The sequence below is a fragment of the Amblyomma mixtum genome, chromosome 2 (genome assembly GCF_055824585.1).
Source record: "Amblyomma mixtum isolate Tamu chromosome 2, ASM5582458v1, whole genome shotgun sequence".
Classification (NCBI taxonomy): domain Eukaryota; kingdom Metazoa; phylum Arthropoda; class Arachnida; order Ixodida; family Ixodidae; genus Amblyomma; species Amblyomma mixtum.
The window spans coordinates 10,569,507-10,593,881 of record NC_143013.1 but is presented as its reverse complement, the minus strand read 5'-3'; the positions used below and the strand labels follow the sequence as shown (position 1 = coordinate 10,593,881).

The 24,375-nt window shown below is 48.9% G+C and overlaps 1 protein-coding gene across 3 annotated transcripts in view; it reads right to left on the bottom strand.

Moving 5' to 3' along the window:
• Positions 1-24,375, bottom strand: part of LOC149358383 (uncharacterized) — an 80,072-nt gene that overhangs the window by 32,715 nt on the left and 22,982 nt on the right. Inside the window, exon 1 of one of the 3 annotated variants that reach the window (XM_089570456.1) lies at positions 14,088-14,251. The exons of 1 other annotated variant lie outside the window; for it this stretch is intronic. The gene's annotated coding sequence lies outside the window, so the exon portion shown is untranslated. Of the gene's footprint in view, positions 1-13,479; positions 13,773-14,087; positions 14,252-24,375 lie in introns of those variants that run through there. One more of the 3 variants, XM_089570453.1, reaches the window with a different exon arrangement.

Here is a 24,375-nt window from a genome sequence, read left to right as displayed (position 1 = left end):
CTTTACACTAGAGTACATTGAGTTTTGCTAAAAGCTCGCATCTCACGCTGTTTCCTTTAGCCCGTTTTTTTTTCCACATTTTCCTTTATTCGATTACATCTGTCCCTGCTGTGCGTAGAAACTTTAGGCCCCGCCTACTACGCGGCAACTCTCCATGTTTATTAATAAAAGATCTATAAACCAACTATTAATAAAGAAGCAGCAATTCATCAGCCCGTTCCTACGTTCATTTTAGCCACCGCTGTCCTCCGTGCGATTACGACGTTTTGCTGCGTCAGTGAAAACAATTCTTCCCCATTGGCCGGCTTCTTTGAACGAAACGGGAAGTAGGCGTGTTCACAAGCGCACTCTCTAGAAAGAGTTAAAAAAAAGGAAAAATTACGCGATGACATAATTAGATTAGCCGAGCACTGAGAGCGTTAAGTTTCTAGCCCGATGCTTTATCTCCGCACTTTGCGACACACTGCCAATATTAAGAGGAAGAGCTTAGAAAGGGCATCTTTCGTGGGAGAAGTGCACGCTTGCGGAAAGGCACTTAGTTGAGTGTATGTCCGTTCGTAGTGCCTCTAAGTGGCGGTGAAAACACGACCTCCTGAGAGCAGCAAAGCCTGCCCGAATTTGGGACGCGACGAGTTCGCAGTTAAGAGCACTTCGCTGCATTGACTTTCAGATCAGGGAACTTCTTGCGACGAGTGCTATTCGCTAAGTATAAGTGCAACGCAAACAAGCCCGGTATCCTGAATTTTGCGCGGAAAATGACACCGTAAATTACATTAAACATAAAGCATCATTTCATTGAGACCGAGGCTAAGAGGCCGTTTCGTTTCCTTGCAAACAGCAAATACATTTTAATATCCGCTTCAGAAAGTCATTCTAATATCCACGGCGGAATAACTGATTCAAAGCAGCACTCCTTCACAAAAAATTTTTAGACAGTCTATAGACTGTCCATAGACTTTTGTCCATAAAGTCTACAGACTCTCTGTATAGAGCTTCTAGAGAACAGTTTATAGGCAATACAAATGCTATAGGCAGTCTATAGACAATCTACAGATTTATGGCCATACACTTTTAGTAGACTTTTGTCTATAGACTATGGATAGACAAAAATAAATATCTATAGGAAGGCAACGGAGTCTATAAGAAGTCTATATATTGTCTATGGACCATTTTTATAAGGGCTTACTCACGAAAAAAGATTGATTGATTGATTGATTGATTGATTGATTGATTGATTGATTGATTGATTGATTGATTGATTGATTGATTTTTTAGATTCTAAGATAAAAATACTGAGCCCGCATCTGGAGAAGCGCAGTGAAGTATTAAGGCTCAGCTCAGTCCGCTCACCGACAATTCGACGAAAGAACTTTTAAAGCGAAAAGCTTCACTAGGCTAGTCAACACCGGGTCTGGTGTGCGCCGTGATCAAATTTAGCCGCAGCTGCGCATGCGCGAGTTCGCCGCGTGACGTCACTGGAGAGGCGCAGGTGGTCCGCCGGTCGACCTTCGCCGTCGTTCGCGCGCTCTGCGCGTGTTCACCGAGTGTGCATCGGCGCACGCTCGGCTTCCTCGTATTACGCTACTTGCAGCCCCGTGTTTACCACAGTTACTGCGCACGCGGAAGGAGGGCTATATAACGCGCTTGCCTACACCGTTATCGTGGTGCTCCCAATGCATTGTGCGCGAACTGCGACAGCCATGACGTCAAACAAAGCATAACTGCAGCTTTTCGCTTGTATATCCGGGCTTAACCAGAGCTAAGCCACTGCCAATTTTTTCTCCTTTGGGACTAGCAATGTCAAGTAGTTCTTCTCTCTGACGCTTCCTCCCTTAGTTTTCACTTAGCCTTTCTACGTTTTTTCCTCCTCAGAGAGGGGGATCTTCCTCTGTCTGTTCTGTACCGTGGATCACACTTCCGAAAAATTTTCATTCTAGCACTGATTTCTGCGCAAACATTTTAAACTGCAGGGCGCTCTCGCTGGATGTGTACAGACACGCACAGCTGTATGGGAGTCTAGCAGTGACCTCTGGGACATGGTCCTCGCTCGCTGGCGTAGCCAACGAGCTTCTGTATGGGGCGTCCGCCTGCCGCGGCGCCGGCACTTTTGAAGGGCTTGACCGATAGCGTCCCGTATCGGGGAGCTCTGTTTGCCGCAGCGACGCGTGCATCCACTCGGCCAGACCCAGTTAAGAGAGCCGGGTTCAAGGTCGCATCTGTGCGCACATAGCATGGGCCGCAGTGCCTTTGTCTCTCCGGCGAGAGCAGCGTCAGCACGCTGCACACTAACTGTTTGCGACTGCTCAGCCGGGCCTTCGAACTTGTGGAGCTTGGAGAGCGTGTGAACCGCGATATAGTTACTGCGGGTGGAAACAGTGAGATTCTCTTTGAGAATGGAACGCTAAGTAAGCGAATTGGCTCGTTATCGCCCAGCTCAAAGGAAGCCAGAAATCATATATGTCACCCCAATCGCAACCCGCACTCTTGTTGGAGAGTGGAATTCCGCCGGCCTGATTCGAGAAAGGATGCCCACCGTCGCCTGAGCACCGACCGAGAAACGTGCAGTAAGTGGAAAAGTGTTTTTTTTTTTTTTACTGCGGCTTATAAAGAGCGCGATGTTTATTTCAGTAGTGGTGAAGGTTATGCTGGCGACAGTGACGAAGAGAATGTTGTATCAACTGCACGTATAGTTCGGTGCATGGCTTGCATATGGGAAGCGCATAGTTCGGACAGTGGATCGGGCACACAGGGTCAGTGCTTTCAGAGAGGTCGTTGCAACAGTTGAACCTGGGTCGAGGTCATCCGGATAGGGATGTATGTCATTGCAGTGCACTGTTTCTATTTTATCATCACTCATCTTCGGAAGAGTAGCTGGGTACTATGCCGGCATTGAAGCAAGACCACGCTACGCCAATTTCCTATTAAAATTCGTTATACCCATAGCTTCGCTATAGCCCCCGATGGCTGCGGTTGCAAGGGGGAATCGTCATTCATTCGTTATATCCATTACTTCGTTATAAACCGCTTCGCTATAACTTGGCTCGACTGTAGTTCTCTTCGCGGGGTGAACACGCGAAGGCTACTGCAGTCCTTAAGCGATGGTGTCCCTCACTTCCAATCAGCCGACGAGCTCCAAGCTCCCTCGCCTCCCACATCGCTCAAAATATGTGCATTAAGAATTAAGTCTGTAGTGAATTGTCGCGTTTGTGAACTGTATCTTTGTAACAGCTACAAGAGCAGGATTCCTGAGTTGCATAAATCTGAACGGAAACCGAGTCTCAGAAATATTTTCGATCAGCTTCGGCAAGTTTTACTGGCTATATTCAACAGTATTCGACAGTGAGCATCGGTGAATGTTCTACATATACGAAGTTAAACTGAGGCATCCAATAAAAGCTGCCCTCTTCAAGCTTGCGTACTTTCGTGACTGACCGATATGCTTATACAGCAGGTGATAGCGATTGGCCAACGTTCGCAGATGAGATAGCTTTGCGCTCGAGTACGATGACGCTTTCGATACCGTTTCGGTCAAATGACCAGTTCGCTTTGTGACAACTGTGGCTCGATCGAAACTGTGGAGCATAGCCTGCTTGGGTGCCCTGCATGTGCTGACGAGCGCGCGTTCTATGAACATCACGCGAAGAATCTCTCCCAGTGCCTCCAACAATCGACAGTGTTTTAGGTCCCTTAGCCTGCCTTAATCAACAGAGGCATGAAATTAACTTTTTCTTTGCATATTTAAATGACACTCGGCATGTTGACAGGCTCTAATTTCACCTTCCATATTACCCTCATGCTTTCTTCACGCAGCGAACTTTCTTAGCCCATTGTCACCACTTCACCATTTCATACGTTACGCCGTTACTTCTCGATGCACCTTAGTACGCATTTAGTGGCCGCATTTTATCTTCTCCATTTCTATTTATTTTATTTTATCTTGTCCGCACCGCTCTCCTTCCGTCTTTATCTCCCAAATTCCCTTCCCCATGCGGAGCAGCTACCATGCCACCTATTTTTAAACGTCGGCTAAATTCTGTTTTTTTTTTTTTTTTCATTAAGGGGCTCTCTCTTTCTCTCTCTCTACACGTTGGAAACTCATTCGCGCTCAGGATAACGAGGCTCAGGGCCACGGCCAGAGCCGTATGAGTCTTCTGCATTTCCTTCAATCATATCGTCGCCTTATAACTGCGAACACCACACGGAGACCAAAGCGGCCTTCTAGTCAGAGTCTCATCGCCGTCATCAACCAGAATATGTCTTCCTAATCTCGTCTCCCCAACTGCATCTCCGCTGTCCCCTACCAAAGTTTCTAGAAAAACGCACATAGACCCCATTATCCGTGCCCGTAATACCAGATTTTGTCCTGTACAGCACTGCGATACAAAAATGGCGTGTCATATACGTACTACGCCTGCAGCAGCTATCATTAGTTCTCCTTTACGGCAGGAAAGAAATGAATGAAAAGAAATGCCGATTCGTACGATATAAACCTACACAAGGCCGCACGTGTTGACCGCCATGCTTGTCCTTTATCTGTGACGGTGACTCCTGCACGGTAGCCCGTGGGGCAAAAGGAACCGCCGGCTGGTTAGAGGCAGAATGACAAATACTGCGACATAGCGCATGCGTCACTATAGAGGGCAACGGTATTTCTTTTCTTGTTCATTTATTTTCGACACTACGCTCAAGGCTATTACTGCACCGTGCGGTGTTCGATACGTACACCCACGGGCAGAGGTAAGAAATCCCGCCCTTTATCTGGTTTTGAACTTCAATAACGCTCGTGGTGGAAACGCTGTTGACTTTCTTCATTGCTCAGCATCTGATATAGTTTCCCAAATAATGCCTAACCAATGCTGTGCGATGCTAGTACACGTTACAGAACCAAAATGTGGAGTAAATAAATTCGAAGCCCTGCAGTTTATAATTTGCCTAATCAATGGCTTTGTCAATGCAGGGAGAAAACGTGGTTTGAAATGAAAAGAAATGAGACCGGTACTCTCAATTGCTTCCGGGCGCAATAATAACAACTTGTTTTTCACGAAAGTAAAGGCGCAGTAACTGTCTCGCTAAGGGTGGACACCCCAAACCACGATGTAAGGAAGGGAAAACTTTATTTACACTAATGGTTTTTCCTGCGGTTTGGGGGCATCTTCAGAGACGTCTTGGTTCTACCCCCAGGAGCCTTCTCTGTCGAAGTCGTCCGCCTCTAATCAGTGGTCGGTTGCCCTCAGTCCAGGGCTCCGCTGGCCACTGCCGCCCGTTGAGCTCGCTGTACCAGACCTTGTTGGTCTTCGCAGCGGTCGCTGGACAGCAGAGTCTCCCACTGCTCCGCACTCGGGTTTTGTATTTTGGGGACCACGTCTATGTTTTGGCAGGCCCATGTGATGTGGTATAGTGTAGGTTTTTCGTCGCACCAGGGACACTTGTTCGTGTATATCGTAGGGTGCATTTTGTTTAGTATATGTAGGTTTGGGAAAGAGCCTGTTTGTAATTGTCTCCAAGTGACAGCTTCCTCTCTGCTGAGAGATTTGTGCGGTGGGGGATATCGCATTCTTCTGCCTCTATAGTTTTCTAGTATGGCCGAGTATTCCCTGGGTGCTGGCGCGAGTTCCGCGGTCTCGTCGGAAGCTCGGAAAGTAATGTATCCTCGAGCTATCCTGTCGGCCTCTCGGTTCCCTGGCACCCCCGTGTGCCCCGGTACCCACACAATTTTGTGTCGGATCTTGTCGTTTTGTTCTTCCCGGTTTTTAATTCTGTCACTCGCTGCGAGGAGTATACGGAGCGCGTGACGACCTATCCTGCCATTCATGTAATTTCGGCAGGCTGTTTGAGAGTCCGTAAGTATTGTTAGTGACCGCCCGGTTCTATAGCCCTCCGCCACCGCTAGAGCAACGGCTACTTCCTCGGACTCTGCAGCTGTGCAGCCTCGGAGAGACGCGCTGGTCATTTCGCGTAAAGACAAATCGACCACCGCCGCTACAGCGATTTTGGTATCTCCTCCTCTCCAAGACGCGTCTGTATACACGGTCGTGCCTTGAGGAGCGTATGTTTTCTCGATGAATTCGGCCCTCGCTTCTCTTCTGCCTCGATGGAGGTTGGGATCCATGTTTTTTGGAATTGGCGCTACCTTGAGGGTCTTGCGAAGCTCGTCGAAGATCGTTGCCGTCCTCGACATTTCTCGCATCTGCTCGCGGTATCTGAGCCTCTGCAGGAGTGCTCTTCCTGTCGTTGTTTGCAACAGCCTGAGTTTTTGCGACTCAAGCTGCGCCTCTCGTAGCTCCTCAAAGGTGTTGTGTAATCCCAGGGCCATGAGTTTTTCTGTAGACGTTATTCTCGTGCATTGTTGCGCTTACGAAGGAACGGGGACACAATCAGGGACGACACAGAACATATGTGCGCAATCTGATTGTGCGCAATCACATATGTGTCGTCCCTGATTGTGTCCCCGTTCCTTCGTAAGCGCAACAATGCACGAGAATAACAACCACCAACTAGCCCAATTTGAAACTCTCCTTCTGTAGACGTGTTGCGTGGTAGTCGGAGCGCTGTCTTATATGCTTTGCGTAGCAGGGCATCCGCTTGTTGTATTTCATTTTTGTTGAGGCACTGGTAGGGTAGGCTGTACGTGATTCGACTGACTACTAGGCTTCTGACTAGTTTTAGTGTGTCTTCTTCACGCATGCCATGTCGCCTGTTGGTGATGCGGGTGATCATGCGTGCGACTGATCACCCGCATCACCAACAGGCGACATGGCATGCGTGAAGAAGACACACTAAAACTTGAAATATTTCTTACACCGTGCCTCAAACTTAGCCGCGAGGGTAGGAATAAAAAAGAGAATGAACATATAAGGAGTGAAAGAAGGAAGAGAGAAAGAAGCGCCGTAGTGGAGCGCTCCGGATTAATTTCGACCGCCTAGTGTTCTTCAACGTGCGTTCACATGAAACAACACATTGCATTTCGCCCGCGTAGTGCTGTGCGATGCCAGTGCGCGTCAAAGAATCAGCCGCCGCGGTGGCTCAGTGGTTATGGGGCTCGGCTGCTGACCCGAAAGACGCGGGTTCGATTCCGGCCGCGGCGGTTGAATTTCGATGAAGGCGAAATTCTATAGAGGCCCGTGTACTGTGCGATGTCAGTGCACGTTAAAGACCCCCAGGTGGTCGAAATTTCCGGAGTCCTCGGGGTCTCTCATGGCCTGAGTCGCTTTGGGACGTTAAGCCCCCATAAACCAAACCACCAAACCCAGGTGATCAGAAACCGTGTCAGGAGCCACACACATTCCTATACTGGGCTATTTAAGGAAGCAAACTGGTGGCAGCGTCGTCGCTTCGGCGGACGCGGTTGTTGTGACGCGCGTCTGTTCTTTTATTCTTTCCTCTCACATCTTTCAACTCTCCTCTGTCTGCACGTGGAATCGATTGTGGCTCAGCCCGAGCCAATGGGCAGGCCCGTGCACTTTCCCTTTCATCCTTCCTACAGTCGCAACAACAACAACAACAACAACAACAACAGTGGTTGTGATGATGACGCCACTTAATGCTTAGACAATAGACTTCTTCATATTAACTGTCCACTACGGTTGTTTCCTCCTCAGGATGCAGCGCGCACCTGTCGTTTCTAAACACGGGCCAATGTTAAACCGCCATCCCTGTAGGAACGGAAATAAATAAACAGAAAAAGACAGGGAAGCTGTTTTTTCACGTTACGTCACGATGCTTCGAGGATGCGCCGGGCCGGCTGCTTCCGCACGAGCGCAAAGCACGTACGAAACTGCTCAGTCCCGCTTCCGGACACGCACCGGAAGTGTAGTTCCGACGCTCGCGCGCCGAGCACGTTGTTGCTGCAGTTATGTGGGACGCGCGTCTGCGTTTTCCGAGCTTCCGTTTCTCTCTCTTGTGCGTTAACGGCCCACAAGGGCAGCAGCGCTTTCGCCTGAGCGTATACACAGTGATGCGAACGCCACTGCAGGGATTTTCACGCGCACCCCAGCGGGGCTACGTAGACACCAGTTGCGGTGAGTGGAACGGACTTGGATTGTATAACCACGCGGTATACGCTTTATAGTTGGATACAACTCAAAGACGGAACGGCAAATGGCTCTGAAATAGGCCCCTCTAACAATGGTGTCGACCTATTTTCACGACGTCGCGGTCCACAGCCTTGCACGTGCCATCATCCTATCGCACAGGTCCAGCTTTTTTGGACGTCGGTTTTAATTGTGAGGTAACTGTGGAATATAGTAAGGTGGTGTTATGAATATAGCGATGGTAATGGTCGAACCTTCCGATTTGTAGCAAAATCTTGCTTTTGAAGTTCGTTGCTCTCAAACCGAGCAGTTAATAAAAAAATCAGTGGGGTGCGTTTTTTTTTTTTTTTTCAGTGCATACGTAGTAGAAAACTGTCCCATGGACGGATCTGCTGATATATTAATTGTTATCGTGAAATTTTACAATATTCGAAAAATTGCGTTCATAAACAACTTTCCCGTTGAAAAATGCGCTTGTCCAGAATTTCTGGGTATGAATGATTAGCAGGTGCAAGGGAATTGGGCGTGACGTCATGACAATAGGTCGACACCATTGGTTGGAAAGCTTTCTTTGAGAAGCACTTGCCGCTTCGTCCTTGATCTGAGTCCGACCTATAGGTGAATAATTAGTACTCATTTCTCGCCAGTGCGAAGTTGCCAAGGTTGAAAACTCATAAAATATGTGTACATCAGCACTTGCAGTGTCGATCCCAATGACAGAAACCTTGTCAGTTAGAACTCGCTTGATTCGAACTTCTGGTTTATTCGAACCGGCGGCTTTGTCCTCTTCAAGTTTAGATTAATCGCGGACTACCCTAAATTCGAAATGTGAGTAATTTGAAGACATTTTCAGCAGCCTTCAAGTTCGGATTATCTGGTTTATTGTTTAGTTTTTGGGGTTTAACGTCCCGAAGCAACTCAGGCTATGAGAGACGCCGTAGTGAAGGACTCCGGAAATTTCGACCACCTGGGGTTCTTTAACGTGCACTGACATCGCACAGTACACGGGCCTCTAGAATTTCGCCTCCATAGAAATTCAACCGCCGCGGCCGGGGTCGAACCCGCGTCTTTCGGGTCAGCAGTCGAGCACCATAACCACTGAGCCACCACGGCGGTGTAAGTTCGGATTATCGTGTTTTGATTGTGATGAAGTCAATTAGGATAACACACGGCTTTAGCGGTCGTTATGCTGCACTGAAGCGCTTTCTCAAGTCTAAATAGCCACATTTCTCCGGGCGCAAAAAGTGCACACTAGTTTACTGTCCTCATAAAAATGGTCTATAGACAGTCTATAGACTTTTTATAGACTCTATTGTCTTCCTATAGATATTTTCTTTTGTCTATTCATAGTCCAAAGACTGTCTATAGAAAAAATTCTCCAAAATGGTATGGCCGTAAATCTATAGATTGTCTATAGACTGTCTATAGGACTTGTATTGACTGTAGACTATTCTTTAAGATTTCTCTATAGAAAGTCTATAGACTTCATAGAGAGAAGTCTATGGACAGTCTTTAGACTGTCTAAAAAAAATTTTGTAAGGGCGTCGCTAGTTCATATTTTTTCGTACCTTGATATCTTGCTTGTCTGATGTTCTGTTGCCGAAAGCGGTGTGTCTGGTCTGACGAAAGAGAGCTTATCTGTCTATACATGTGCTTATCTGTCTATACATGTCTATACATGTGTCTATACAAGTGAATGTGCCACTGTGTGTGCTTCATGTTTTGGTTCCAGCAAGACATCAGGGACACCTTCAAGTTGAAAACGAAAGAACTGCCTGTGGCACAGATAGGGCACATGATAACTGATGACACAATGGCATCTTCCTAAATTCTTACCATGTCTAAGTACGAGGTCTGTTAGAAAAGTATCCGACTTTATTTTTTTTTTTTGCGAACACCTGATGGATATGAAACAATCGCGCTTGCATCAGGTGACCTTGAACCTTCGTACGCATTCACGAATTTTTTCCCGCCTGCCGATAGCGTCAGTCGCTGGGACGCAGCATTTGAGTGAGGCAGTGCGCAGTGCTCTCGTCGGTTTTTTATTGTAAGGAAAATGGCGGAGTGTCAGGAGCAGCGCAACTGCATCACATTTTGCCATAAACTGGGCGACAGCCAAGTGGAAACCATTCGGAATATTCAGACGGCTTTCGGTGACGATGCTATGAGCAGCACACAGATTAAGCAGTGGTACAATTTATTTAGAGATGGCCGCACATCGGTGGAGACCGAGCCACGCTCTGATCGGCCATCAACATGCCGAAATGACCAGGACATTGCCGAAGTGAACGCTGTGGTGATGCGGGACCGTCGCGTGACTATCCGAGAAATTGAGGAAGAGGTGGACAGGAGCAATTTTTTCGCACATTCCATTATCACCGAAGATTTGGCTATGGAGAGAGTTGCGGCGAAATTCGTGCCGAAGTTGCTCACGGCGGAGCAAAATCAGCTTCGTGTTGAAGTCTCACAGGACATCCTGGATTCCACAAAGAGTGACCCCGACTTCATCAACGTCATAATCACTGGTGACGAGTCTTGGGTGTACGGGCACTACCCGGAAACCAAATCCCAGTCGTCACAGTGGAAGCATTCCACGTCACCAAGACCAAAGAAGGCCCGCCAAGTGCGCAGCAATGGGAAAGTGATGCTGACTGCTTTCTTTGACTCCCTGTGTGTGGCACACCACGAGTACGCACTCCACAGGGTCAAACAATGACCAGAGAGTACTACAGGGATGACCTCCGTCGCCTACGTGATGCTGTGCGGCGCAAGAAACCGGAGTGGAGGTCAACAGGAAATTGGCGCATCCATCACGAAAATGCTTCTGCCCATTCCTCGCACTTGATCCAGACTTTTTTGGCGAAAAACCACACTCCTGTAGTTCTACAGACACCTGACTCTCCTTATATGGCCCCTGCAATTTGTGGCTGTTTCCCAAAATCAAGAGGCCATTGAAAGTTGCGCGATTTCAGACAAGAGAGGACATTATGGCTGCAACGACAGCTGAGCTAAACTCCATTCCGAAAGGGGCCTTTTCGGAATACTTCCCACAATGGCAGCACCGCTGGAAGAAGTGTGTGGAGTCCCAAGTAGACTACTTTGAAGGTGACTAGGTTTGTAGCGCTCCAGTTATGCAAGTTTTTTTCTTCGGCCAAAGGTCGGATACTTTTCTAACAGACCTCGTATAGCTCATTCTAAAGGGTGTTCAAAATTAAGCTTTAATGATTTCTTACAATTAAGCACTCAGCGATGCGTGGTATCCATCTCTGTACTTATGTTATGCGGCCACGGGGATACAAATTGAGATAATCATTGTCCCTGTCAGGCACCTAATTAACTGAAACCTATCAATGAACTTTTTATTTCCACCAGAAAGCGGGCGTCTGTACATTGGAAACTCATAGGCAGTCGTATTCCTGCGCAATTCCATTTTGTAGAATTCTCCTATCACGCGTGTGTTCCGAGATGTTCGCTTCCAAATTTTCAGCTCGATCGGCGTAATTTTGCATGCAGGGCGGTGACGATCGGCGCGAAACTACGCGGTAATTCGCCTGCCAACAGCGTATAGCGACCGATGGACCTGATCACTGTTTTCCTTTCAATTTCGGCTATCGAAATTGAAGAAACGCCCGACGTAACAGCTGCATCACGCTAGGAAGAAGTTTCGCGTAGATCGCCACCGCGTTGCATGCTAGATAAGTGTAGAAATACGACCGCCTCTATGTTTCCAATATAAATATTCACGCTAACCGCAATGGCTGAAAAGTTAATTATTATATTTTGAATAATTAGGAGCCTGACGGTGACAATTATCATCTCACGTTGTGTCCCCTTTGCCGCATAGCTTATGTGCAGAGGCGGATTTCACGCATTACACAGTGCCAGTGCCTAATTTTAAGAAACCGTTAACGGTTTATTTTGAACACCCTTTATATATCGTTGCAGGATAAAAGTTGAGGGGCGATCAATTGGATTAATGCGGAGAAACTTTCTCCGCATCAATCCAATTGATCGCCCCTCAATGCGAGGTCATTGCACTCTACCTCCTCTTCCTTTGTTCTGTCGTTCCGCAGTCTGGAGCTCGAGCTGTACCACTACGACCACTACAACTTTGTAACTTGATAAAGCCTATATTCACTAGAACCCAGTCACTATCACTGAAGTGATATATCCAGTGTGTCATCATTACCGGTGTTTCGTTATAGCGGGCGTTATAGAAAGGGGCAGGCGGGGAGCGGAAACTACCTCTAAACTCCACCTGTCACGGTTGGCAGGTGCAGGCTTCGCACAGACGCCGACGCCAGACAGTTTCCGCCGTCATGGCCCTTCTAGTGCCCTCGCATTAGACAATACAAAAACGATAAACGAAGTTTCCCGACTGTGCGGGCCGAGCGCTATTATTTTTCATTCCTTTTTACTCGCCTACCCTAATTTTTGTACCATCGCAGTGACCAGGGACCAGTAGGCACCGGACTCGGTACCGGGAAGGAACCAATGCGCTTAATAATTGCATGCTGGCACTGCGGAACGTTTCCGCGTCTGCATTCCACCTCGAAATATGAACTTTTTCCCCTTGTATAAGCACCCAGTACTAGCTGACGAATTAGTAAATGGTGTACGAAACGAGAACACACATTCTGACCAAATTTGGACAACATTGGCACGTGCTGGGCTGCTGGATGAAGATGACATGCTCAGATAGCACAGACTCAATTGTATGTTTGCGCGATAGCGCCAAGCTTCCTTCCGTTTCAGCGTCTCCTTGAACAACCTTGAAGAATACTTCTTTGAAAATCTGTGCCGCAGTCGCCTCTTGAGAGGCGCAACGTCAGAAGTCCCGATTACTAAAACGGAAGCACTGAATATTTGTCTTTTCGCACTCCCAGATCTTGCTATCACTGCGGTTCGCATCATATCGCTGTGAGCTTTAACCATCCGAGCGAAAAAGTATTTAACGAGAAAATGGACCATGCACGCCTTTAATTGGAAGAACGTACAGTCGCCGTCAAAAGTAAATGGAAGGCGACTTTGTCAAAAAAAATTTAATTTCTTTAAATCTAAAGCGTAATGGTCCATGTTTGTTGGTGCACAGTGCAATTCGCACAATGACAATTAGCCTGCACATATGTATTCAAGGAATCATGAATTGAGCGGGCAATGATTAAATTTTTTCGTTAATATTGCCTTCCATTTACTTTTGAGGGCACCTGTACGCTAGGAGCGCACTGGTAGGATGCGCACAATCTCGATCATGTCTGGTTAGTTAAAGTCGGACGTCAGGCCTAGACTTTCTAAACCACTGTTCTGAGAGTTAATGAAATTTGAATCAAACCAGCAAGGACAAAAGTCAACAAGTTAACAGGAGCACAAGCAATGACAGCTAATTCGTTCGGCTTCCATGCACGCGGTTCCGCTACTACATCGGAGACCTGCTTCTACTGCCACGTACCTGGAAGCGTGCTCCTTCCGTGAAAACAATAAACCTGCCGCAGAAGAGGCCTCTCAAAGTTGGAAGACGCGCAGTCCGTGCGCTCGTCTTCCTCGAGATAATGCGACCAGCGGAGACGCGAACAAACCGCCGAGAGCGCGCAGACGAAGCGACGCTGACTGACTGAGGGCGGCGAGCGCGAGACGTGCGCTAAGTCAGGCCGCGCTCACGACGTCAATTCGCGCATACGCGGAAATAATGGCGATTTCAGAGCTCTCACGAAAGCCACCTGTCCCGTGCGCACACGTGTGTCGCCACGTAACGACAGGAATGAGGAAACAGGTGGGGGTAGAAGCTAGAATTGGTTAGACCTCGTGACGCGCACAGGCTGTCCCACATCCGGCGGGAACCCCCCACCCGTCCGCTCCCTCCGCACCGTGCTACCATAACCGTGCCACGGAAGAATGGAGCTGGCGTCACGATGCGTGCTTGGGCTCCGCTAAGGGCAGTGAATTAAGAGCATGATTAAGAGGCAATGCAGGCCCCGCTGTTAACGGAATCTTGCGCAAACAGCGCCGATTGCATCCCCAGCGCCACGTGTTGTCACCGTCGTCGCTTTTTATACGCACCCGAAGGTCGCGGGAGAGGGGGGCGCTGATGTCTCTTCCCGCGCTGAAGGTACCGAAGGCGTGGATTCCTTGGCTGCCAAGCCGGGGAACACCGTGGAAGAATCGTCTGCTCGTTGGGAGCGGCCGACTGCCGCGTTCGGGGGCGTTATACGAAGTGACAACTCGCTGGCTGCTCCTTGGCGGTCGCGCGGAACGACGATTACGTTCGAAGGCGTCCCGACTGCCGCCGGCAGTAGCGTTGCGTCGAGTGTTTAGCTGTCCTGACGTCGATGCACTATCAATACTATGTAGAGAGTATACGGGCTACTCGTACTGTGCACTTCGGGACATTACCCCTCCTTATCGATAAGGCTTTCGTTTCTCCTTTTGGAAATCTGGCCTCTCCTGACAACATGGAATGCTCTTAGAGTCTTGGACGTTGTGTATTGTTGGCGATTCGACAAAAACTCGAAGACGCGAGAACGTCAAGGCTTTAACTCGTTCCCTCCTGCGTATGACGATCATATACTATACTTCTCAGCGCTCACACGAAGCTGTCCTTTCCCGTTTTCGTCACAGGTCGCTCACTTTCTGAATTCTTTCTCAAACATGATAAAGCTGTAATGGAGAGAAGACGCGCTTCACGAAATGCGCGCTTCGCAATTATGAAAGCATTTCAAAAGGTCCCATGCAGGAAGTCTTGGAGCGCCTCGATTTCTTATCGTCCAACGAAGAACGTACGGCTGACAATGAATACTGGAAACCTCTCTAAGCAGAGACCACGAAGCAAAATGTCAAGAAGCTCTTATCGCCCCACGGCCGCTTTCTATAAAGAGAGCACTGTTTCTCGGAAGCATGCGCTATCCTTTTGCAGCTGCCCACAACGAGCAGCTTGCGCCTTATCGGGCCGACAGCGGCTCCGCATCTTTCCACTGTGGTGGTTTGCTTTCATTCGCGGGGTCCGGCAAGAGCTGGGACTTTCCGAACAAAACGAACGGCGGACAGGATCGTCGCAGAGACGCCCTTCTCGGAGGCTGGTTTTGAAAGCAGGTGGGCTGTTTCGTTTTCGATAAATGCCCGCCACGATATACGTCCGTGTGGGACTCGCGAAGGTCGCGGCAACCATCTGCCATGCTTGCAACGCTGCAAGAAACTCCGCGCCGCACTGACGCAGAGCGCCCCCGTTTTCTTTATTCGGTACTTCGATTAGTCACGTAAGAGTAACACTAAGAACCATTCACATGCGTCCTCAGAGTTCTTTTTAGCGCACACAAAGACGACACACTAAAGGACGAGGAAGACAGGAAAAGGCGATACTCGCAACTGTTTTACTCAGAAAAAAGCAGACGACTTGTATATATATGTACCCAAAGAACTAAGAACCATTTCCTGGCCGCCGCTGTCTAATGAACACAAAGAACGCGCCAGAACCCAGGTCGCACTGTTACTGTACCGCTCGAATAACGTTCTTCTTACACCAGCGTTATCCGACACCACGTGCCCAGAAAAGATATCACCAGACGCCGGCTGCGCATGCGCTGTGTCCTGTCCCCACTGTGCGTACTCAGGAGGCATCGCTATGCTAAAAGTCTCTATTCATCTCGTGCTTAAAGGGGTGGAGACACCAAATTTATGGTTCGCGCGTTCTTAGTTGCAAACGTTTCTTATGGCTCCAGGAAGCATGATACACACTCAAAGATTCATATATTCACAGTGAATAATTTATTATAGCATTTTTAGGTGAACGATTTTCGGTTTCGGTTTCGGAACGCCGAGTTGTACAGTGACGTCACAGAGGGGGAAGATCAACTGCTTCGCTTGGTCACGTGGGCCCACAAAAGTTGTGACGCACCTACTGCTGCATCGTCTGCTTTCCCACACACGTGCTGACCAGCGCAAATGAAAACAAACAACTGCACGTCTAGTCCCAGCAGCTCGGATTCTGACAGATCTGATTCCAACGAGTGAGGACATCGACTTTTTTTTTGTTCGCACGCTAATATCGCCTTCGCGGGTTCGCGTGAGGATGCGAAACACTTTGCAAAATGCCAGTAAGCATCGCTGCGCCGCTCTACCCAAGATGCGCCCACAACCGGTGTCACACTTCGCTGCCGTGCAGCAGTACCTGAGCGCTGCTTGGGATGGTGTACAAATATCACAAGAAAAGACAAGATCGCCTTGTTATCAGAACTGCCAGCTATACTCGAGCAGCGACAAAGCATGTCTGCTTATGTTGGGAGCTTTCGGCAACGGCACCGCTCGCGGGCGCTCCGGGCGACGAGCTCTGCTGCTGCCTGGCTGCCGTGGTCGTCGCTAGGCCTATAGCCTGTTTAGCAAGCGGCCGGCGCTTCGGAAGTCGCCTGCGCTATAATAAAAGGCCTACTTTTCACAAATAGCTGTAGTGTTAACAGAATCATCTCACAATAAAATAATAGTATGGTCAATCTCCTCGACGCCTTCGGCAGCGGAGCTAGCGGGCGCCAGGCGAGCCGGACCCCGACGTCGCGCCAGCGGCAGCTGCTAGGCGCGGTTGTGAGAAATTTGCTCATATCACAGTTGTTACCTCTACTAGCAGCTCAGTATTGGTCAGCGATCCTCAAAAATGACACTTTTTTCACATTTCTTGTCCAATGGTTTATTATTTACGTCAAGAACACTCTTTAGCTCGCTTTTATGACGTCGGCAGACGGTATCCAGGCTGACCTACCGGCCGGCAGACTCGGCGTACTTCACGTCCGCACAAGAAAATACAAACAGCCATGCCACCAGAAAGGATGCTTTCTAGATTCGAGATACGACAGCATGCATCTGTGCTAAAAGTGGATCTTTCGGCAGCGACACTGCCTGCGGCAACGCCGGCCGACGACCTGCGCTCTGGTCCCAGACTGCCCTAGTCGTCGCTAGGCCTAGCTGCTTTCGATATCGACTCCGCAGCTGAGGGAGCTGAGGGACTGGCCAGCGCTCAGAAACGTGCTCCGCTCGGCACCCCTTTACTGTGAACTCGTCCCATAATAAAAGATATGCTCGATTTCCACGACGTCTTCAGCAACAGAGCTAGCAGACGGCAGGCGAACCGCACCAGGTAGCAGCAGCACAAAACCGGCTATGGGATGAAATTTGCTTGCATCGCAGTCATCACTTCTACCAGGAACTCGGTATTTGCCAACGATCGTCACAAACGATGCATTTTTGATATTCATATATCCCAGGGTTTGCTATGAACGTGAACAAACAATACTATCGCGTTCTTCAGATGCCGGCGTTCGGCACGAAGACTGGCGCAGGCCGCCCGGCTCCAAGGAGTGCGCCCTATGTCATCATGACGCTGCCGCTCTCCGCGCTCGCATTGGCTGCCGCTTCCCGTCGTTGTTGCCGCGAGCGGCCCGCCGTTGACATCTAGCAGGCCGGACGCAGGCAACGAGCTGCAATCGGACGTTGCGACGCTGTTCGCAACGGCGCGCCGCAAACCGAGCGAGTGGCGGTTAGCAGCAAACGCGGCTCGCTGGTGCGTCGACTGCGCTCACGCGGCTGTGCCCCGCTCATCGTACGTCACTGTATTTTGGTATGACGTCACTAAAACTTTATTTTTCTACACCCCTTGTGACGTCATGGTTGATGGCGCTAGCGAATGGGTCTAGGTCGTGAGAGTGAGCATTTAGGTAATCTTTGGAACCGAATTAAAATATTTTTTAAACGTTTGTTGCGTCCAACACCTGGCAGTGACTGCCCTTGCATACATAGGAATCCCATAGCAGGCTTTTTATAGCTTCAAAATTTGGTGTCTCCACCCCTTTAAATGTAATGTAACGGTAGGTTGGGAAGTTTATTAGGGGAAGTAAAAAGAACCGGTTCTTAGCGCAGGTTATACTCTATAATGATCGTTCTTAAAACAGCGCTAGCAAGACAAGGTATACACACGGGCGCTGACTGAAATTTTGTTGCCTAGAGGGCCTCTGCGATGCCAGGATGAGCGCACAGTATGAAGTCTATTTCATTTTTAGTCTTACCATTGAGGATCTTCCACGTCCACTTCCTGCTTTCTCGTTTGCGCGGAAGAAGATATTCATGATCCGTAAATTATTTCTATCTGCGAATTCCACTAATAACTCCCTTCTGCTATTCCTAGACCCTGTGCCATAATCGACTACAGCCTGGTCTCCAGCCTGGTTCTTGCCTACCATCGCATGAAGTCGCATCACAGTGTAATGTGATTTTACTTTGTTCATTGCCGATTCTACGTCTTCATAGAAGCTTTCAACGATCTGGTCACCATGGCTTGATGTAGGAGTGTAGGCCTGCACCACCTTCGGCTTGTGCCTCTTATTAAGCCTAATTACGATAGCTGCCACCCTCTCGTTAATACTATAAAACTCCCCTATGTTGCCAGCTATGTCCTGATTGATGAGGAATCTCACACCTAGTTCTCGTCTGTCCGCTAATCTACGATAGCACAATACGTGCCCTCCCTTTACTATGCGCCTCATCTGTCCTCCTAACATTACTAAGCGCTATGACGTTCCATTTAATACACGCTAGTTCCTCGAACAGCACTGCTAGGCTAGCCTCACTGGATAAGGTTCTAGCATTAAACGTTGCCAGGTTCAGTTTCCAATGGCGGCCTGTCCGGCCCCACAATAAACACGAAAGATGCGAAATTTGCACAAACACAACAAACGATTAGGTGATAAAAGGAAACTATCGTCTTGAAGGTTTCACCTCTTAGCAGAAAGGAACATCGCCTCTTTGTCGGATGATAACGCGGATATGGCGCACTGACACACGCTTCTTTATCTGATATTATGTTGAAAGCTACAATTACCGTCCGTTGTGAGCTCACCTTTGCCGCCACATACGACATGCTTGAAATCTGCCTTACACTTGCGGAATTCTCAGGAGTGGGCTGTTAGATGCTTTTTGATACCATTTATGACCAAGAAGAAAAAACAAAACAGTCGTTTAGGCACCTTCCCGTTTCTCCGATGTAGCAAAGGGCAAATGGCACTTATCAGTCCATTGCGGACAAATCCGCGAGTGCAAGAAATATTTCAAACAGAGTAATGTCATTTGTGGTCACAAGAGAAGTAATTGAAGCACTCAACGCAATATCAAAGAAGTACACTTGTGTCAGTGTGTCATCGGTGCTTTCATCCGACAAAGAAATGGATGTTCCTATCTCCTAAAAGGTGGAACCTTCATGGAAGTAAGTTTTCTTTGATTACCGGATCTCTCTCTCTTTTGTGTGTAATATTCGCACCTTTTCCTGCTTATTGTGTTGCCTGCATACTTGGGTGACCCTCTGTGCAATAAAATGTCAGTTGTAAGTCGTCGCCCGTGTGTGTCTCGGTTCCTGCGTACTTGCCTTGTTCGCACTGTCTCGAGAATGATCTGCCATCAACTCGCTCGTCCAATCCTCTACTCTGGTTATTCCAACGGCCGATAAGAAAGGCCGGACAGGTGAATTCAGAAGACGAAGTTAAGAAAACGAGCCCGCATGTAGGCCAAGACGTAAACGTTTTCTTTGCCGCTTTCCTTCGGCCAGTGTACTTTTTACCTGTCGCTGTGCTTTTGTTCGTTTTTTTGTTAATTTATTCATTTTACTTGTCGAAGGAGTTTTGTTCCCTGGACATTAGGGGTTACACTTCGTAAGAGTGTGTGTGTGTGTGTGTGTGCGTGTTTGCGTGTGCGTGCGTGCGTGTGTGTGTGTGTGTGTGTGTGTGTGCGCGCGCGTGCGTGTGTGTGTGTGTGTGTGTGTGTGTGTGTGTGTGTGTGTGTGTGTGTGTGTGTGTGTGTGTGTGTGTGTGTGTGTGTGTGTGTGTGTGTGTGTGTGTGTGTGTGTGTGTCGCACACACTCACACACTGAGGAGGAGGAGCGTCTAGCGTCCATTTGAATTGACGCGAGTCGCTGACTTGTTCGTTGGTGGCTAGATGGGCCTTGTGTATTCGTGCAGTGGCTGAAGCTTCTCCCCTACAAGGTCCAGTGAACAGCTCGTAGCGCCTAAGGGGCCGAAGCGAAGCCGCTGGCTGTGCCTATGATCGGTGTGAGATCACACTCCGCAAACTCTCTCTCCTTTTTCCCGTCCTCCCTTACCTCTCACCTTCCTACGCTTCCAGACCTCGCGCCTCGGCTTCATTTATTTCTACGCAAAGTCCTTCTCACGCCCACACTTATCTCTCCTTCAGCTCGTTCTGAAAGGCACGCGATCTGGTGCTACGAGTCACCACTTTCGAAACCTCACCTTCTTCCGGATAGGCCATGGAGAGAAACCGATGCTGTAGGAAAGGGAAACGGCCCCACAATTTCTGCTCGCCGCCGGTCGTTCGTCGCCGTTCTTGTCCCGGAAGTCGTTGCTTCGTCGGTCCGCATAGCGCGGCATAGCGCAGCGCGCGGCACGCAGCACAGATTCGCTCTCGGAATCGGCCCGACCTTGTAGCACCCTTCCCCGCCCCATCCTTCCCTCTAGCGGAGCGCTGCCTTTTCCGCCAACCTGAATGGGCATGCTGCTTGTCCCGTGACGATGTACTACACGCTCTGGCTTCGGAAAGTCTGTCGGGCCGCGCACTGTGGCTCACAGAAAGCTTGAAGCGGATGGGTCTGCGATCTACCTCGCACTCGCGTCTTCTTCGAGATCACGCGCGCCACTTCGTTTAATATTTCGAACTATAACAAGACGTAATACCCAGGCGCGACAGCTTTTTGGGCCCGCCTGGTGTAATGAGGGTTTCGCTCAATTATTAGTAAACGCAAGTGATTTCCTTATTCGATGCTTCAGCGAAAATTTTCAGTAACACTTAAAGAAAAGGCTTTTTTCTGTGTAATGATGGTTTTTGCTGCATAATAATGTGAGTTGGGGCGGATGTCAGAAAACAGGTGCATCCTGTTAGCAAGTACGCTGCACGTTTACATAAATAATAAATAATTAATTTTTACCCTATTGCAGTTACGCATCCGATCATAGTCAGCGATATGTAGCAATTAATTAGTACGGTATATCGGTTTTTGCAGTTTTGAATACGCGATTCTCTGCGGATTTTTGGTTTACAGCCAACGACGGCAGCGACGCCTCCTTGACGCTATAGCGTTAAAAGGTCTCGGCAGGCCAGAACAAGGGTTCTTCTCAACAAACACTGTTGAACAGCTAGAGAGGTTCCATGAACGCTCCACTACACGGCTAAGAAACAGACCCCGTTGCCTGGTTACTTTGGCAAAGACGGCACGTGGTTAAAGTCGACAGACGCTGCCCCATAATAGCTGCTCGGAGTAATGCTCATTAAGTTCTCGCCTGCTGGCTAACATAGCTGTTACAGCAAAAAGGGACGAAACGAAGCAGCGATTAAGAGGCACGGATCCTGCTTTTGAAAAACCTGTGGTGGATGAGGGAGAGACGGGGTGTCCACGCATTCTTCAATTGGAGGCGGCACTTAAGCTCCGCCTTTTTTAAAGGGGCACTGCGATGATTTCCTCAGTACCAGTTAATATCATTAAATAGATTCATCATGCTTTCCAGAGAGCAGAGCAAAAAGAATTATTGAAATCGGAGCATGCAAACGAAAGTTATTCCACTCTGAAAATTCGAAATGAAAAGCTCAGACGAAAACGAACTTCACTCGCCCAGTACCGAGATTGGGCAGAACCGCACCTAGCGCACACGCAGCGGAAGCGTGCATGCAGTTGTTGCTTTGTCGGGGCTGTAGACAGCCGCGCATTTTGACGGCGTCTTCCCCCCGTGTACGCGACGCCGTAGTCAGGGCAGGGGTGACTAACAACAAAGGAAGCTCCCCGAATTTTCTTTTTTAGTCGGACTGGAAGGCTGTGGGCAGTAGCCCCCCTCCCCCCCAAACTCGACTCCCGTCTCCTGTCCGGCTTTTCTCTTCACAATTCTGGGCAAGGTGTGTCGACTGGCTTTTTTTTTTTCGCTGCCGCCTTGGTATGGTCACGGCCGGTCTCGACGCGCGCGCTTTCTGGTTTGAGCCAACGTTTTTCGAACAGCGCTGGCCGCCACGAAGGTTTGAAGCGGAATGGAAAGTGTCGCCCCTAGCTGTATTCTTGTTCGTTTTCGTTCGCTTTCCCTGCTTCTTTCCAGTTTTTGTGGCATGCGAAAAGCTTTCAGTACTGAGACATAATATTTTGGATTCATTTCGCAAGTATAATGGAACAATATGCAAACTGGACGCCCAACCAATGAGAAAGGCAGCGCCCTATCTAGATGCCACCTCATTTCCGCTGCCGCAAATGGCCGCCGCGTTGCGACACCATCGGCTCGAAACAAGCATTTCTAGCGGAGATTAAAATATCAAATATTATGATTTCGGTGATCTCATTGCGCGTTCGGGACTCACAATGTCTCTTACTCTGCATACAAAGAATAAAGACCGCATGCTTTATCTACGTCGCAGGACATCTTTAATGCCGATATTATGCACGCCGATGCCAATTTCTTATGCCCATGTAGTGGGTTAATGCCCATATATGCAGAATTGGTCATTCTCTACTTAACGTTCTTGTACGGTGGCGAGTCTTAGCGCAGTGGCGCAGCGGCTAAGCGATAGGCCACTGCACTGACAGGTGGCTGTTTCTGTCACAGCCACCGGTAGGCTTTGTGCGACCCATGTCAATGCTCTTCCCGAGCAACCTCTCGCGCAGCTGGCGCGACGCTCCTCCGAACTTGCTTACCTGAGTGCAGGAAGATATCTGCTGAACATGTTTACCTTCAGGAACGCTTTCATGCCTCATGCAAGAACCGTCCAGATTTGGCGTGCAGGGTGCTTTGTTGTGCGTGGTGCCGGTTGTGGTTGCCGACGTAGTCTCCTTTGTCTCCTACCTCACTCCCTCGTATCCTTTACGCTTCTGTCACTGCAGCCAAGGCTAAGCAGGGAAGGGAAGAAGACGGCACTTCGTCCCAGTGTCGCGGGTTGAGAGTTGTTCTTTGCTCAGACAAGAGGTGCTGATGGGTAAAGGAGAGAAGGGATGCGGGGTCACTGGGCTTCAAGTCCCTGGAGGGGATTTACCTCAGCCCCGCTAAAGCCCCTAGACAAGCTGATTTAGGGGCTTTAGTCTGAGGCAGCCCACTCCCCGCAACATGGGTACCTATTGTTTTAGTGCGAAATCACTCGTACGCCCACCAACACCGACCAAGAATCGTACGTTCACGGTACAAACGTACGATCTTGTGTCATTGCCTAGCAACCTGGTTTACTAAGCGAGCTTAACCGAGATGCAGCGACGCTTTTGCCCCAGCGCAAGTCCATTTATGTTAGAAAATACGAGCGAAAAAGAGAAGAAAAGCCAGAATTCCAAACCTCTAGCGGAATGGCTAAACCACTGACTAATTATAGCGTAGCGCGCCCGGCAGGATCTCTCCCGCTTCCCTCCCCCCCCCCCCCCCTTTCCTTTTTTTTTTTACAATGGACACCGGACGTCTGCCCCAAGCTGCGAGTGGTTGTTCATTTTATGCGTGAAAAGGATTAGCTAGCACATCGCGAGCGTACTTAGAAAGCAGCTGCGTATTCAAACCTACAAGCTATTTTCAACGTTCGGACTCTCCCTCCCATGTACCGAGAACTGGCCCCCGAAAGAACTCGCTGCCCCTAAATCCGTGACGACGGAAAGCTTCCGCAAAGAACTGGACAACGCAAAAATGCGGATCCTACCGCAGTGCCGAACGAGGGGCGGCTCGGCCAAACGCGTACGCCTTCTGCACATGCCACGTGGCTGGGCGGGTAAGGCGAGTCTTGTGGTCAAAGTTCGTGAACGCTAGCTGTAGTTTTCTCGACGCTGTTGATTTGTTCCGTTGTGGAATGCGCTGTTCGCGCACAGAAAAGAAGTGATTTCGCCTGCTTCTTCAACGATGGAAACGCGCAAAAAATGTGCTGCCGGGAAGCGCTGACAGGGTTTGCGGAGTAGGCTTCACTAACTACAGGTGCAGCACTCTTTCCGCGCCCTCAAGTGCCAAGACGCATCTACGCATCAGGTAAGGAGCTCTTACCTAAAACGCAAACATAATTTTAATTCACAACAAACGAGACGTCACGGACTTGAAAAATTAGACAGATCAGGTTACTGCCCGTTGCCTACAAGGTATGGTAATCGCTAACAGAATCAGCTAGGGCAACCTTACACTTCAATCAGCAAGTTTTCGTAAATTCTACTTGACAATAGACAATATTCACACTATGAACAAGGTGGTACAGAAATACGTCGAATATAACCAAACCAGGTGTTTCAGGGAAGACTTTTAGTAATTTCCGAAAATTGCCTTTTTCTGGTAAAAATTGGCTTGCGTCATACCGAAAAAAAAAGTGAATCATCTTA